We start from the raw sequence: 16,175 nt of genomic DNA on the forward strand, positions 1-16,175 counted from the left end.
TTTTTATTTTTATGTGAGTGAACGTTCCTTAGGAAGTCAAAAGTATCGGGTCCCCTGGAGGGGAGCTAGTGTAGTCCTGGGAACTGAACTCGGGTTCTTTGGAAGAAGAGGAAGGGAGCAGTCTCTCCAGCCTGAACTGTCCTCCTTTAAATAAGGGACGGTGCTGGGCAGTGGTGGTGCACACCTTTAATTCTAGACCCAGAAGGGAGGCACAGGCAGGCTTATCTCAGGCTCATTTCCAGGCCAGTCTTGTCTATAGAAAAGAAAGGAAGGGAGGAAGAGAGGGAGGGAGGAAGTGCTGTAGTAGGATGTTTCTTTAAAAAAATCCATACTCAGATACTTTAAATTATTTTTAAATTAAAAGATGGACCTTCTAAAGATGACCAGGGCTAGAGCTACTTCTGTTCCGGAAGAATGAAGGCCTACAGGAGGCCACGCCCATCGCCTGGGGTGTGTGCTGTATTTGTGCTTACAGTCCAATGACCACAGCAGAGAAGAGGTGAAATAATACAACTCCTTTAAAACAAAAACAAGTTGACAGTTACAAGAAATATTAAACATTAGTCTGTTCTGTCGAACACTGTAGATGTTTATTTATGCAAGGAATTCAATCTTTTTATCTCCCCTACCTTTTAAGACTTTCCTGCAAATCTTTTCTCCCACCACCACCTTGGAAAGTCTTTATGCCAATGTTAGCCTCCAGCTGGTAATTCTGTGTACACAAAGACACTTAAGTGACCCCCGTGGTCAAGCCTTCCTTCTTTCCATCACATTCTTCGCTTGATTGAAAACTAGCTAATTACAAAGACCATGAGGTTGGACCCCAGTCAGTCCAACCTCTACCTGTGCTAGAATGTGAGCTTCCCGGCTGTGTGCTTGGCGCATTCCTGCAAGAAAGAAACTGCCTAGCTGAGCTACTTTCTCTCTGGTCACATATTCTTTGTGTGTTACCAAGATACGCTTGTTTCTATCACAGTGGCGCTCCAAGATCCCCCTCAAGTCTACAGACAACTTCAACAGCACTAATAGTTTCCTAGAACCAGAGTAACGACAGGGCTAACAACTCAAACCCTTCAGAAGTGAAGTCAAAGCGGGTATCTTTGCTTCACTAGAGCTCTGTTGGGCTATTATTATTACTGGACATTGCTTTATGTGATCCAACTTAACCCTCTTGCCTGTTCTATGAAAATAGGTCTGAGCTCCTAAGGATTTCCTCTGAATAGTCAAACCATGTGAAGTTTTGGCAAAGGAACACTGGTGAGTATAGGGTAGGTTCTACCTTCCGGTAAGTCTAGCAGCTCAGAAGGAGGCGTTCCTGGTGTGTGGGCCCTGCAGCAAGGGCAGCTTCTTCAGCACCCCCTTGGAGCCCACAAAAACAACCTAGGGCATTTTCTGGCAAGAGGCTTCATCAGCAAGATAGAGATTCTGGTAAATTTCACCAACAAAATGTCTCTATCCAGGGAGCCACGGCTGGGATTTTCCTGAGTGACGAGGCCTGTCTCCTAGGAACAGGACCTTAGCCTTAGGAGCAAGCAGTGCTGCTGCGAAAGGCCCCACAGCCTCAGCAACTCTTGGACCTCTCCTTGATTTCTAACTCTAGTTCCTGTGGTCAGAGTGCCACAGACCCTCTCCTGCAGACATCAGAACCACAGCAGTCCTGCAAGTGGGTACGCAATAGCAACCTCTTCATGTACGAAACTGAACATATACCCAGTTACAATCAACAATAATGATTTAATATAAAAATAAAACAGCTTTTGGGGTTTTTTTTTTTTAAAAAACTTTCTCACTGTCCAGATTTTTGCTCTCATGGAAACCTGAGGAAGAATGTTTCCTTATTCAACATTATTCAGGGGAGGAGGAGAGAGTTCCAACTGAAACACTGACAATAAAAATGAAGCAAATTCACAAATAAAGAGAAGCATATGCCCAGAAAAAAATAAAAATAAAAGAATTAGGTCAATTTTATAAACCATTAGAAATGAAACTGAAAAGGCAAGGAACTCAGCTGATGAGTGAACTTTAGACAAGAACTCCAGTGTCTCGGGAAAATGATGAACATAGGAAAGATACTACCACGGGGCCAAAGGAAAGGAGAGGAAGAAGGAAATATCTTCACACCATACTGTGTGGATGGACACGGTGCCAACTGCCACCACACAACTTTCTTTACAAGCGATCTAAACTGCAGATGGAAGTGTTGGTGATTTCTGAGATGTTAGACTGTACAGCTCCTAAGAACAATGCGTTCGCTCAGAACTCTGCCGTCTGTACAGCTGTTTACTCGAAGATCTTCATATGCAGAAACCACGCCTTCTCATCAGAGCCCCCTGCCGGGGCTTATGTCCCAAACCAGGCCTTTTAACAACAGAAAGCAACAGTATTCAGATTAATGAAGATGGCATTGCAAAAATACAATCTAAACTTGAGGATAACCGCACAGGGTTATTGGGAGATCTTAGCAAATGCTTACTATAAATCTATAGGACCCTTATCCTAGCGCCTAAAAGCAAAACAAAGCAGGAGTTAGATTTTTAGAACCAGAGAGATTAGATAGATAACCCATAACAAGCCAAATGAAGAAACAAAACAAAATAAAAAGCTAAACAAGAAACACTGAATCAGATTTAGGCTGTGAGATTTTTCAGGTTTTCAAAAGTTTGAGACAAACATGGCTGACTCCTCTCCGTGGTGCAGGAGAAAGCACACTTCTTGCTTCAGGTAAGCTGGGAAGCTCAAAGCCTAGACTCCAACCTTGCCGACTGTGACGGCCTGACAGAGGCACGCGATGGAAAGAAGGGTGACCAGCACTGAGCAGGGATCAGACACTCCACTGGTGTGGACTGATGCATAAACTGGACACAAAGAACCCGCAGAGAGAGGACTGCTGAACTTGCCTAAAGGTGAGATGATCTTTCAGGGTTCCTGACTCATGAAAGAGTCTGTGAGACATTCTGCAGGACACAGCAGAAAGTGACTGAACTGTCTTTGGAATTTCCTGCTTGATGAAAATGTCTGCTGGATACTATGAACCTGAAGGCTGAAGATGGATGCCCCAATGGTACAAAAGAACTTTGGGTGACTGTCCAGGCAGCGAGATGTCTCTGTCATTTCTAGAGTTTTGGATTTCTTGTTTGCTTAGGTAGTATTATATCCTTCTGGAGTCTTTGATGGAGTTGAAGAAAGGTTAGTTATAGTTTTTCTCAGTTATGATAAAAGATAAAATAGATATAAATATTGTAACTGTAATTCTTGCTTGATAACTGTTTTGTTATATGTAACCTTACTATGTTAAAATGAAAGCCTTTCTTTTTTGTTTAAACAGAAAAAGGGGAAATGATGGAGGTGGGTCTTGTATCTTATCTATTGCTTTCATTGGTTAACTAATAAAGAAAACTGCTTGGCCTGATAGGGCAGAATTTAGGTAGGCGGAGTAAACAGAATAGAATGCTGGGAGAAAGAAGCTGAGTCAAGTCAGTCGCCATGACTCTCCCACTCCAGACAGACGCAAGTTAAGATCTTCCCTGATAAGCCACCTTGTGGGCTACACAAATTATTAGAAATGGGTTAGATCAATATGTAAGAGCTAGCCAATAAGAGGCTGGAACTAATGGGCCAGGCAGTGATTAAAAGAATACAGTTTCCGTGTAATTATTTCAGGGCATAAGCTAGCCATGTGGGCGGCCGGGTGCCGGGGACGCAGCCCCGCCACTCTTATTTCAACACTCCACTGCACACAGGCTGAGCTCGTGCCCTCTGGCTCTAAAGAAGGTCCTCATCAGTAGAGAAAGAGGGGATGTGATTGAGAACAGGCAGAGGACACTGAGGAAACTCCACCAGCATGTTACATGTTACTTCGCTTAATTTCATTTATTTTTTACAAAAAAATCCAAATAAAATAATTTCAATTATTTTATAAGTAACTTTATGATACACACACACACACACACACACACCTGTCTGGCACCATTTCATTTCAGTGTCTTTGTGGCCAAGTGGCCTATCAATGGAAACATATTTCATATAAATTACTTTCTATTTCTCAGTTTTCTGTCCCTGACAGAATTTTACTCAGAGAGTAAAACTGAAGAGTATCTTCTAGAAGTTTAAACACTGAGCAGTAGATAAGAACGAGACATTTTTACTGTGGTGTTCCTGTGTCTGGCCCCAGCTCTGGCCTTCAGCCCCACACTGAGGTGCTCTTCCATGAGCCTATGGGGATGCAGGACCTTAGATCAAGGGTAAGGGGAGCAACTACAGTATCACTTTGACTAAGCATGGAATCTTTTTTTTTTAATTTAAAATTTCAAAGTGCTGCCTTTAATCAGAGGAAAATAACCAAAGAGTTATAATATTTACCATAACAAAATTTTATATTTTACTTTTTTAAATTTTATTTTGCAGCCTTATAGCCAGTTATTGCTTATTATATAAAATTTATTTCACAGATCCATTTGAAAAATTATTTTCAAATATGATGAGATAATTTGATTATATTTTTATAGTCGACTAAAATATTTTCCACATGGAAGTGACTTTTAAATGCTATTAAAATGGAAATAACTTGTATTAATCCCAACTGTCCACACCAGTCAAGATATACATAGAAAATTCCGTGTGTTTATTCTTCCTCTAAATCTGAGCAATGATGTATCTGGTTTGTTATTTCCCAAACACACTGGCTCAATTTCAGCATCCCAGTAGAATTCAAGAGAAAGTTAAACAGAGGCATATTCACAGTTAAGCATGTCACATGTTTTATATGACATGTTAAGCCTGATGAGCTACAGATGTCAAAATGAATGTCGAAAGGGCCCATCAGGCTCAGCATGAGCATCTATCATCGATTAGTGATGTCTGTATGGTCAGAAAGAGTATGCCCCTGACATAGTTTAGCATCCCTGGGATATCTGACCCTGCTCCTCATTGGCTATTCGCAGTTTCCTTGCTCTAGAATGGGAATAATAATCCTTAAACTTGTCAAGACCAAGTAATAATGAATATGAATGCTTAAAGCAGGGCTCATCACGCCACAATCACATAACTGGCAACCCTTATTAGTATCCTATTGCAATCTGCATTTCTCAGAGCTGATTACTGATCAGTCACGTAGATGTTCTGAAACAAATCAGCTGCTGTGGAAGCTGAGTCCTCACTAGGAAGCTACAGCACATAAGAACAGTGCAGTGCCCCGTCCAGCAGCACACAACAGTGCAGTGCCCTGTCTAGCAGCACACAACAGTGTAGTGCCCTGTCTAGCAGCACACAACAGTGTAGTGCCCCGTCCAGCAGCACACAACAGTGCAGTGCCCCGTCCAGCAGCACACAACAGTGCAGTGCCCTGTCTAGCAGCACACAACAGTGCAGTGCCCTGTCTAGCAGCACACAACAGTGTGGTGCCCCGTCCAGCAGTACACAACAGTGCGGTGCCCCGTCCAGCAGCACACAACAGTGCAGTACTGTTGTAATATGAGCTGCGGGACTGCGTCCCCAGCACCCCGGCCGCCTGCTAGCTTATGCCCAAAATAATAACACACAAACTGTATTCATTTAAACACTGCTTGGCCCATTTCTATCTAGCCTCTTCTAGGCTAATTCTCACATATTAATTTCTAATCATCTGCATAGCACCACTAGGTGCGCTTACCGGGAAGATTCTAGCCTATGTCCATCCTGGGTTGGAGCTTCATCGATCGTGTCTGCCCCGGAGCGGGGAGCATGGCGTCTCTGAGCTCACTTCCTCTTCCTCCCAGCATTCTGTTCTGTTTACTCCTCCCACCTATGTTTTAGCCTATCGGGGCCAAGCAGTTTCTTTATTGCTTAACCAATGAAATCAACAGATTGATATATGACACTCCCACATCACAGTGCCCCATCCAGCAGCACACAGGACAGTGTGGTGCCCCGTCCAGCAGCACACAACAGTGTGGTGCCCCATCCAGCAGCACACAACAGTGCGGTGCCCCATCCAGCAGCACACGGGACAGTGCGGTGCCCCGTCCAGCAGTACACAACAGTGCGGTGCCCCGTCCAGCAGTACACAACAGTGCAGTGCCCCGTCCAGCAGTACACAACAGTGTGGTGCCCCGTCCAGCAGCACACGGGACAGTGCGGTGTCCCGTCCAGCAGCACACAACAGTGTGGTGCCCCGTCCAGCAGCACACAACAGTGCGGTGCCCCATCCAGCAGCACACGGGACAGTGCGGTGCCCCGTCCAGCAGTACACAACAGTGTGGTGCCCCGTCCAGCAGCACACGGGACAGTGTGGTGCCCTGTCCAGCAGTACACAACAGTGTGGTGCCCCGTCCAGCAGCACACGGGACAATGCGGTGCCCCGCCCAGCAGCACACGGGACAGTGCGGTGCCCCGTCCAGCAGCACACAACAGTGCGGTGCCCCGTCCAGCAGCACACGGGACAGTGTGGTGCCCCGTCCAGCAGTACACAACAGTGTGGTGCCCCGTCCAGCAGCACACAACAGTGCGGTGCCCCGTCCAGCAGCACACGGGACAGTGTGGTGCCCCGTCCAGCAGTACACAACAGTGCGGTGCCCCGTCCAGCAGCACACAACAGTGTGGTGCCCTGTCCAGCAGCACACAGGACAGTGCGGTGCCCCGTCCAGCAGCACACGGGACAGTGCGGTGCCCCGTCCAGCAGCACACGGGACAGTGCGGTGCCCCGTCCAGCAGCACACGGGACAGTGCGGTGCCCCGTCCAGCAGCACACGGGACAGTGCGGTGCCCCGTCCAGCAGCACACGGGACAGTGCGGTGCCCCGTCCAGCAGCACACGGGACACAACTGCACAAAGCACAGGACCCACACAGTACTCAGCTGTACTCCCTTCTGGGCCTGCTCAAGCAGTACTGAAACATGCCATTTACTCTGATGAGAAATGACGGTTACAGAAATAGAACCATTTTTCTTCCTGGAACTACTCACCTACCTACCAAGTATGGGGTAAAATCTGGTAATTACACTCTGCTAAGGATATTTAGCACTAGCTACATTAAAGACTTCACACATAAAACTTACTTTAGTGACACAGTGAATATCATAAAACACTTTAAAAACTGAGATGTTAGGAAATGCCACCACATATCATAACCAGCAAGAATGAGCATAGCTAAAAGAGACACGTGTTTTTGTTATATAAAACAGTATTTCCATAGCCAGTAAGTACCCTGTCTTCCCACACTGCTGGAAATGCCACCCCATGACTGTGATTCTAGTTAGCAGACCAGCTTACTGCTCCATGCCGTGTTACTGTGGTTTTACTGAGCTGAATAAAAGGACAGGGCACGGACTAGCAGTCAGCAGACTCTGTCCATGGTGTACTTTAACCGTTGGTTTGGAACTACCTTGAACACGTATGTGATGGTTTATTGTTCCATCCACAGGGCACAGACACTGCTCACAAGCCTCAGTTCTCCCAGGCGGTAACCGTACAGACGGAGCTGGAAACTAAGGACATGAGAGGGGCTGGGACCCAGTCTCCAGGCACAGCAAGACACAAGAAGGCTGCCTGTTTACTAACCTGAGAGGCCAGATGACAGCAAACCCCGTGGAAATTATGCCCTGACCACATGAAACCTCCACTTGCCAGCCTACACTTCCGGATCCAAGGGCAGAGATGGAACAGACTGCTCAGTTCTTAAACTCACGTGGAAAGAAACATCACAAATGCCTCAAGTCCAAGAAAAAACCAATCAGGATACTTATCATAGTCATGGGTTTTTAAAGTCAACTCACGAACTGCACAAAATGCATAAGCACCATCACACCCAAGCCAGGCAGGAGGACGGAGGCCGCTGTCCAGAGCTCACAGACTCGGCTCAAACACTCCCTGCCAGCTCCAGAGCTCCGCAAAGAGCAGTGGAGCCTGGGGTTCTCATGCTCCCGTGCTGAGCCCTTTGCAGAAGGCTCACCACGCCAGGCTCTGTCCTAAGTGCTCCAAATGTGCCAGTTTGTGTGATTCTCAAAAGCTCTTCCAGACAGGTGTCACTGTCAGTTCCCCAGAGACTTCCTCAGAGCACTGCTTATCACCCTCCACGGCCAGGGAGCCAGGACTCGAATGCAGACACGCCAGGGCCAGGTATTTACGTAACATGCTCATTGTTCAAGGAAAGAATTAATGTGGCACCAAACAACTTCAACAAGCAGTTACTTGGTGGGACGGCTTGGTGCTTGCTGCACAGGCCTGGCAACCTGGGTTCAACCCCTGGAGCCCATGCAAAGATGGAAGAAAAGATCAGTCCACAAAGTAGTCTTTTGACCTCTACCTGTACACATCCTGGATGTATACACTAAAATACTAATAAAATAAAATAATTTACCAATGGTCTACTTAACTCTTCCCTGAGCCTGTGATAAACACTTAAGGATATTGCACAGAAGTTCATGTATTGGTGTGCTGAGCTACTTAACCAACACCAACAAGTAGGTAGTTTACTAATCACACATGGGGTGTGTTGTATGACGAGGACCTGCCCTGCTCACAGATGCCACCTTCCTGCTACACTGTCACATGGCAAAAGGAACAAGGCAGCTCTCCATGGTCCATTTCATACGGGACTGATTCCACTTATGACCTCTCAGAACCTGCTCACTTCCCAAAGACCACACCCCCTGAGACTCCCCCACCCCGCGATGGTGGAGGGGAGGGAGGGGAGCACACACAGACCACACCTCCTGAGACCCCCCCCCCCCGCACTGGTGGAGGGGAGCACACACAGACCACACACAGACCACACCTCCTGAGACACCCCCCCCCCGCACTGGTGGAGGGGAGCACACACAGACCACACCTCCTGAGACCCCCCCCCTGCACTGGTGGAGGGGAGCACACACAGACCACACCTCCTGAGACCCCCCCTGCACTGGTGGAGGGGAGCACACACAGACCACACCTCCTGAGACCCCCCCCCGCACTGGTGGAGGGGAGGGAGGGAAGCACACACAGACCACACCTCCTGAGACCCCTCCTGCACTGGTGGAGGGAAGCACACACAGACCACACCTCCTGAGACCCCCCTGCACTGGTGGAGGGGAGCACACACAGACCACACCTCCTGAGACCCCTCCTGCACTGGTGGAGGGGAGCACACACAGATCATACCAGGCTAAAACTCATCATATTTACTAGATTCTCTTGATTGCGGGATGGAGGGCAGATCTGAGGGAGGTCTGGCAGAACAATCCACTCCTGTCAAAAATACTACTGCTTATCAGGGAGAGTCTTCTGGGAAGGAGCTGACCAAGCTTTCCAGAAAATTCTTAAAAGGGTCTGGTACACAGATTGGCTAGATCCAGTATTCCCTCTTTTCAATGGGGATTTCTCCCATGGGCACACAGAAGAAGCTGAATTAAACTAAAGCAAAGCTTACTAAATGGTTGGCTATGACCAGATATTTCTAATGTAAGCTGGCTAAATGAAGTCCATATTGTGTTGTGGGACTGAACGTAGGGTCATGAAGATTCTGACCACAGTGAAGTCTGTGGATGACCACGAATTAGCTCCAGGTCAAACGCGTGCGTGCACGCTGTTTCTGGACGTGCTCACTCATGCTGTCATGTGACTTCACTGCAGATGGAGTTGTGAACATACACAGTGCACGTCATCACGTCATGACCACCAACACTGCCTAATACACCTTGGCTCAGATACAAGACAACTGTGTTATGGTGGGAAGTGTTCTTCTCACAGAAATGGCGGTTTACCCATAGGAAACAAAGGTCCCCCCTCTTCCTATCACACAGTTTCTGACACGCTTAGTCTGTCTGTGTACGGCACTGCTAGATACACAGCAGCGGAGCGCGCCCATCTCACGGTCTTTAATAAAGGGTAAAATCATGTTTATTAAAGAGTTATTTAAGAAATAACTATAGTTTATTATCATTAAGTGTTTAATTACATATCGATTTTATATGCATTTATAACCACAGTTGTGTAAAAATTTCTCAGATGGAAAGAAGTTGCTAGTGGAAAACCTTAACCTGAATTAGATAATGAGGGGAAGGAGGTTGGGCTAAAAAGCAAATTCAACTAATCTTCAATGGATAATATGAGAAGCAATCATTAGGAAAACAGAGCTTCACAAAAACAAGTGCAGCACCCATTCCCAGGACGCGGGGAACTGGGCTGTTGGCAGATGGGGACCCACTGTGCGTGTATAATGTGAGGTGGCTTCTCTCCCGGGTGCCCATGCAGTTCCTGCACGGCCTGAGAATGGCGCTCCTCTGTCCTGTCTCCGGCTCATTTTGGCAGAGCTGGTCACAGAGGAAGGGAGGGAAACTATGTGTTCTCAGAAACTGCTCATGGAGATGAAGTGACCGGTTCTCCAGCCCTTCCTAGTTCCTCATCAGGTTTTTATTTAATTTTTGGCTAAAGCTCATGGCCTTGGCTGGCACCTGACCCAACTTCTCCATGGAAGAAAAACAAGCCCTTGAGAGTGAGAAGGCTTCCAGCTTGAGGGCTGAGAGTCACGGGAAGCATTTGCCCCTGGAGGTCCTGGCACAGGCACGCCTGGAGAACCGTGCCCACTCCAGCACCACTCTCTCTGCCATCTCCTTCTGTCCTTACCTGTGAGGTCAAACACCTAAGCAGCTGGATTAGGGCTTTTACTGCTGTGAAGAGAAACCACGACCACAGTAACTCTCACGAAAAAAACATTTAATCGGGGTGGCTCCTTTACAGTTTCAGAGGTTCAGTCCATTATCATCGTGGCGGGGAGCATGGCGGTGTGTAGACAGACGTGACAGTGGAGCTCAGAATCCTACGTCTTGACGCAGAGGGAAGAGGAAGTCAACTGACTGTCACATTGAGAGAAGCCTGAGCAAGAGACCCCAAAGTCTGCCCCACAGTGGCACCCTTCTGACAACAAGGCCACACCTCCGAAGAGTGCCACTCCCTTTGGGGGCGTCTTCTCTCCAACCCCACAGGCTGTTTCAGACACCCTCCTTGCAGTCTCACAACCTGCACGGGCTTCTATTTCTTGTCCCTCTCTACAGCAAAATTCCTCAGTTCTCGCACATTCCACCTTCTCTCAGGCTCGTTCCTGCCCAGCTCTTGTTCCTGGTACTCAATCAAAGTGACTCTTACCAAGGTCATGAGCTTGGACCACTCAGGAGTACAGGTTGGAATGGATCATGATGGCTGGGCTGCTGCTATGTAAATCCATTTGCAGTAGAAGAAAGGACAGGTACACGGGAAAACACTGGACTGAATGAAAGAGATGGCATCCACTCCACAGACATTTTTACTCCTTACACAATAGACAGCCATTTTTGAACCAGAAGGAAAGTCCAGAGGGAATGCTCCAGTCCCAGACCATGCAATAATTTCTTCAGCATCAAATCTCAGTCTCAACAATACCCCCAAGCAAAAAAAAAAAAAAAAAGTTCAACTTCTATGTAGTTGCTTACAACATAAGTGTAAACTACATGAGAGATATCCAAGAGGGTGTGAGAGGCCCAGCTTCCCTAAGACTGGAGACCAATCTGTATGAAATTCTAATTTACTGGTTGTAAAAATCACTAAGCTTCTGGAGAGGATGAACCAAATGTCTTTTGATAGAAAAGAATAGAAACGGCAATAATTAATAATTACCCCCATTTGTCCTGAAGGTGACACTTTTTTAAATGGTCTATGATCATTTTATCTTCTTAAAACAATTTCCTTTGTAACATGAGCAATTTTCAAATGGTTTGCATATAAAACTGCAGTTGGCAGTGTAACTTTTAATGTGATCTATCTGCTAGTTCAAGAAGAATTTAAAATAGCAAGATTCTTTTGAGACCGAAAACAAGAATTGCTAAATATTTAAGATTAAAGAAACTATCAAAACTAAAACCTCTCTCTCACACACACAGGTACACATAACACATCCAATACTAGTAAGCATAAACAAGAAAACAAGATCTGGTATCACATCACCAACTATAACTTTCCAAAGTTTGGGAAGCTTGTGCACAAAGCAAGTGTCTCTGAGTCACATGAAGTCCTTTGATTTAATACATGTAAACTTTCATGCTTTAATCTTACCAAATAATACTTCAGCCATTTAGACATCAACTTAGTCACAGACTAGGCAAGCACAAGAGAACAAATCATAAAATGAGTGCTTAAAGGGAAAGCAGGTGCAGGCCTTGATTCATGCCTTTCCATGTCAAAAGAACTGGCGTGAAACGGCACAGACTAGCCTTCCCTGGGAGCTGCGGGACCACACGTGCACCTGGGTATGGTGACTACTTGCCAGAATTCCTGTCTGTCCATAAACATGCTACAAAGCTCTACAGGAAAAGCCTAGGAGGTACAGAGCGCGAAGGAACCATCTGTTTGTAGAACCCAGGGCAGTTAAAGCAATCTGCAGAGATGAAGAGGAGTTACAGGTGTCCAGTTTCCAGAAATACGCCATGCTCTATGTAGTCACCCTGAGATAAGCACTGTGAACTTCAGCCAATGAGGAAGAACCAGTGCTGAGAAAGGATGGTGACTTCAGCCCATCTGCCTACTGCTCACACACCCAGCAGTCCTTCTTTGCCGAGCATGCTGAGTCAGCACTGGGGTTGTGCCTAGAGTGACTGTGAGTCCTGGCTTACCTGCAAAAGCAACGGTTCACATCTCTTCTTCCTACCTATCTATATAGCTACCTACATATGTGTGTATGTATACACCCACCTATCTACATCTGTCTGTCTGTCTGTCTATCCATCTATCTATCATCTACCTAATCTATGTACTTACCTATCTATGTCTCTACCTACCTATCTATCGTGCTTGGTTTGAACAGCTATCTCCAATATAAGAGAAGAGAAGCCTTCTAGCATGAAAATATACACAGACTATGTCTGGAATAAGACTGAAATTTGGGTGAAAAGGCCATAATATTTTAACAAAAATGATAATAGTTTTCATTCATTAAATTGTTTATACACCAAGTCATAAATTTTCAATGAAACAAATAGATCTTCTTGTATTCAATACATTGAGAAGACGAGGTCTCCCAAACAAAAATGGCATTTCATTCATTGACACGTAACGTGACTTCCCCCAGACTGAGCTCCATACGACACGACAGTTTCTGAAAGGACAGAATGAGCACATTTGGAGACATCTTGAAAGGAAAGAATAAAAAAGAAGACGAGAGGAGGAAAAAGAGACAGAGAGAAGAAAAAAAGGTCAAGTTGGGAAGCAATCAAGGCTGCCCTTCCTCAAGGAGTGACTTTTCTTCTAAACTAAAAAGCACACTGGTGACGTCAAAGAAAAGAAATGATCACTACAGACTTGGCAAGGTCATGGAGCAAGCATCCCAAGTGCTGGAATGTGGGTTAAAGCAAGTTCCCTAAGCCTTCTAAGAAGCAAGCATGACCTGCCTGAACTCTGAGAGAAAGGAAGAAAGAGGCAGGCTAGTGTGACTATGGTTCTCTACTCATGTGGGATTCCCCTCTGTATGCTGTGAATATGTTTTATTACCATTGGTTATTAAAGAAGCTGCTTCGGCCTATGGCAGAGTAAAGCCAGATGAGAAATCTGAACAGAAATATAGAAAGTAGATGGAGTTAGAGAGACGCCATGTAACTGCCAAAGGGGAAGAATGCCAGAACCTTACCAGTAGGCTACAGCCTCGTGGTGATACAAAGATGAATAGAAATGGGTTAATTTAAGGCATAAGAGCTAGTTAATAGGAAGCCTGAGATATTGGCCAGTGCTGTAATTAACATACTTTCTGTGTGATTACTCGGGTCTGGGTGGTCGGGAACAAACGAGTTTACACTATGCAGACACCCTGCACTACCTCTCTCCTGTGCTGAGAGCTGCTAGAGACAGGTCTCTGTGCATAACCTGAGAGTAAAGAATAAGGCAACCTTGTTCACACTGCACTTTCTATATGCTTGGAGCCGCTGCATTAGCTCACACTGCACTTTCTATATGCTTGGAGCCGCTGCATTAGCTCACACTGCACTTTCTATATGCTTGGAGCCGCTGCATTAGCTCACACTGCACTTTCTATATGCTTGGAGCCGCTGCATTGGCTCACACTGCACTTTCTATATGCTTGGAGCCGCTGCATTGGCTCACACTGCACTTTCTATATGCTTGGAGCCGCTGCATTAGCTCACACTGCACTTTCTATATGCTTGGAGCCGCTGATTAGCTCACACTGCACTTTCTATATGCTTGGAGCCACTGCATTAGCTCACACTGTGCACTTTCTATATGCTTTGAACTATAATTTTATTTTTTAAATGAGCAATTTTTAAAAATTAATGACTACTGTTTGCCTTTGGGAGAAAGTTCCCAGAACTTAGGAAAACTAAAAAGGAGCCAATGTGTCAGGAAAGATACTCTGCAGTAACCAATCTTTGCCTTTAGAGAGTATAACTAAGCAAAACTAAAAACTGTTTCAAGTGACATAAAATCAAGTTTGACTTAAACTTAAAAGCAGTTCACTTATCGCTGACTTCAGCTCATGAAAGAGCAGCCAGGGCTCTTCCTGGCTAGGAACTCGGTCCAAGACTGTGTCAGGACAGACAGCACCTTATTCCCAGGTTCTTATGCCCCACAGAGACCAAAACTAATCCACCAAAGGATAAAGAAGGCCTCCAATCCATTCAGACAGTTAGGAAAAAGGAGCACTGGAAAGCTATGTTGAGAAGGAACACCACAGATAAAGTAATATTCAAGCTCAAAGGTTTAGAATATTTCCTGAAAATCTTCTGCATGGCTAGTCCCAGTGGGTGAGCTAATCAAAACAATGAAGTCAGGAGGAGAGGGGGAAGAAATGAATAGTAAGTTAACATGACTATGGGGGGAAGAAATGAATAGTAAGTTAACATGACTATAGGGGGGAGAAATGAATAGTAAGTTAACATGACTATAGGGGGGAGAAATGAATAGTAAGTTAACATGACTATAGGGGGGAGAAATGAATAGTAAGTTAACATGACTACAGGGGGGGGAGAAATGAATAGTAAGTTAACATGGCTATGAAACTGAAACGACTGTCCCGACTGCCCATGGAATCCATGAAGCCTACCTCATCACATCAATAGCAACATGTGAACATTTAAAGGCAGTGACACTGGATAAACGGGCACGGGGAAAGAGGCAGAGTTTAAGACAGAGACTGCTAGTGTGTGTCCCCTCCAAAATACATTCAATTCAATTCAATGCACTGAAATCAACTGCCATTTAAACAGCATCAGGGGGCTGGGCTTTAAGAGGTTATCAGGCCAAGAGAGCAGCTGAGGTGGAAACGGGACCTAGCAGCAGACACTAGTCTCTGAGTTTTGATCTAATTACAGGGACACTAGCTGGGCTGTCCTCCCTGTCCCTGTCCCCTATCCTTCACAAGAGCAGGACTTAACAGGCTTTTTAGTTTTTACACGGATGTAACCAGCTGGCTTTGTTAGCATCACTGTCGCACACTCAACCGTGTGAGCATGCAGTCACGATTTTTCTAGTGTTCAAACACTGTAGCAGGCTCTGTATGAGAGCTGAGCCAGTACAGAAATGGAACTGAAGATTGGGGAGCCCAGTTGCTCCAGGAATCGAGCAATTACTAGATTTTAAGGTTGTACATTTTGGGTGGAGGATTAATTTATGTGAGACCTCTGAGGATCATGCAATCACAAAACTTTAGCAAATGAAGGGCTAAGGAATTTATGCCATGGCTCACTGGCTGGTGTCCTGAAAGAGTTTATTCACCTGTGAAATGTGCACAGTCCCCTCATAAGTGATTTACCCGCACAAACAAGGCCAGACCGCTTTCCCTCCTGAGACCAGTGAGTCTCTTCCACGTCTGGGAGACAAGAGATGATGGGGCAGGCACACCCAAAGCAACCTGAGACAGGACTCAGTTTTGAATACTTGAGGTCAGGAACCCTGATGAGAGAGCTCACAGGACAGTTCGGAGTCACCAGAGAAGCCACGGAGCCTTCCTAGCCGAGCTCTGTGTAGACGCCTCTGCTTTCAGAAGTAGCAGTTAAAGAGCAGAGCAGCCATCTCAGAACTGAACTTGTTAGGACATGCACCTGTCAGCACCAGGGTGGCCTGGGCATTAGGACAGTCACTGAGGTTCTTTAAATAGACAGGCTGTAAAGGACAGTCCTGGAATCACCAGTGAACAGAACTATAAATGTCTCCCAAAACTCTAAAAGGTGTTTCAAAGTAACTGT

The 16,175-nt window shown here is 45.9% G+C and overlaps 1 protein-coding gene across 2 annotated transcripts in view; it reads right to left on the minus strand.

The window, feature by feature from the left end:
- Rassf8 (Ras association domain family member 8) overlaps window positions 1-16,175 on the minus strand; it is a 78,833-nt gene that overhangs the window by 38,507 nt on the left and 24,151 nt on the right. The window lies entirely within an intron of this gene.

Source organism: Microtus pennsylvanicus, chromosome 8 (genome assembly GCF_037038515.1).
Source record: "Microtus pennsylvanicus isolate mMicPen1 chromosome 8, mMicPen1.hap1, whole genome shotgun sequence".
In the NCBI taxonomy this organism is placed as follows: Eukaryota; Metazoa; Chordata; class Mammalia; order Rodentia; family Cricetidae; genus Microtus; species Microtus pennsylvanicus.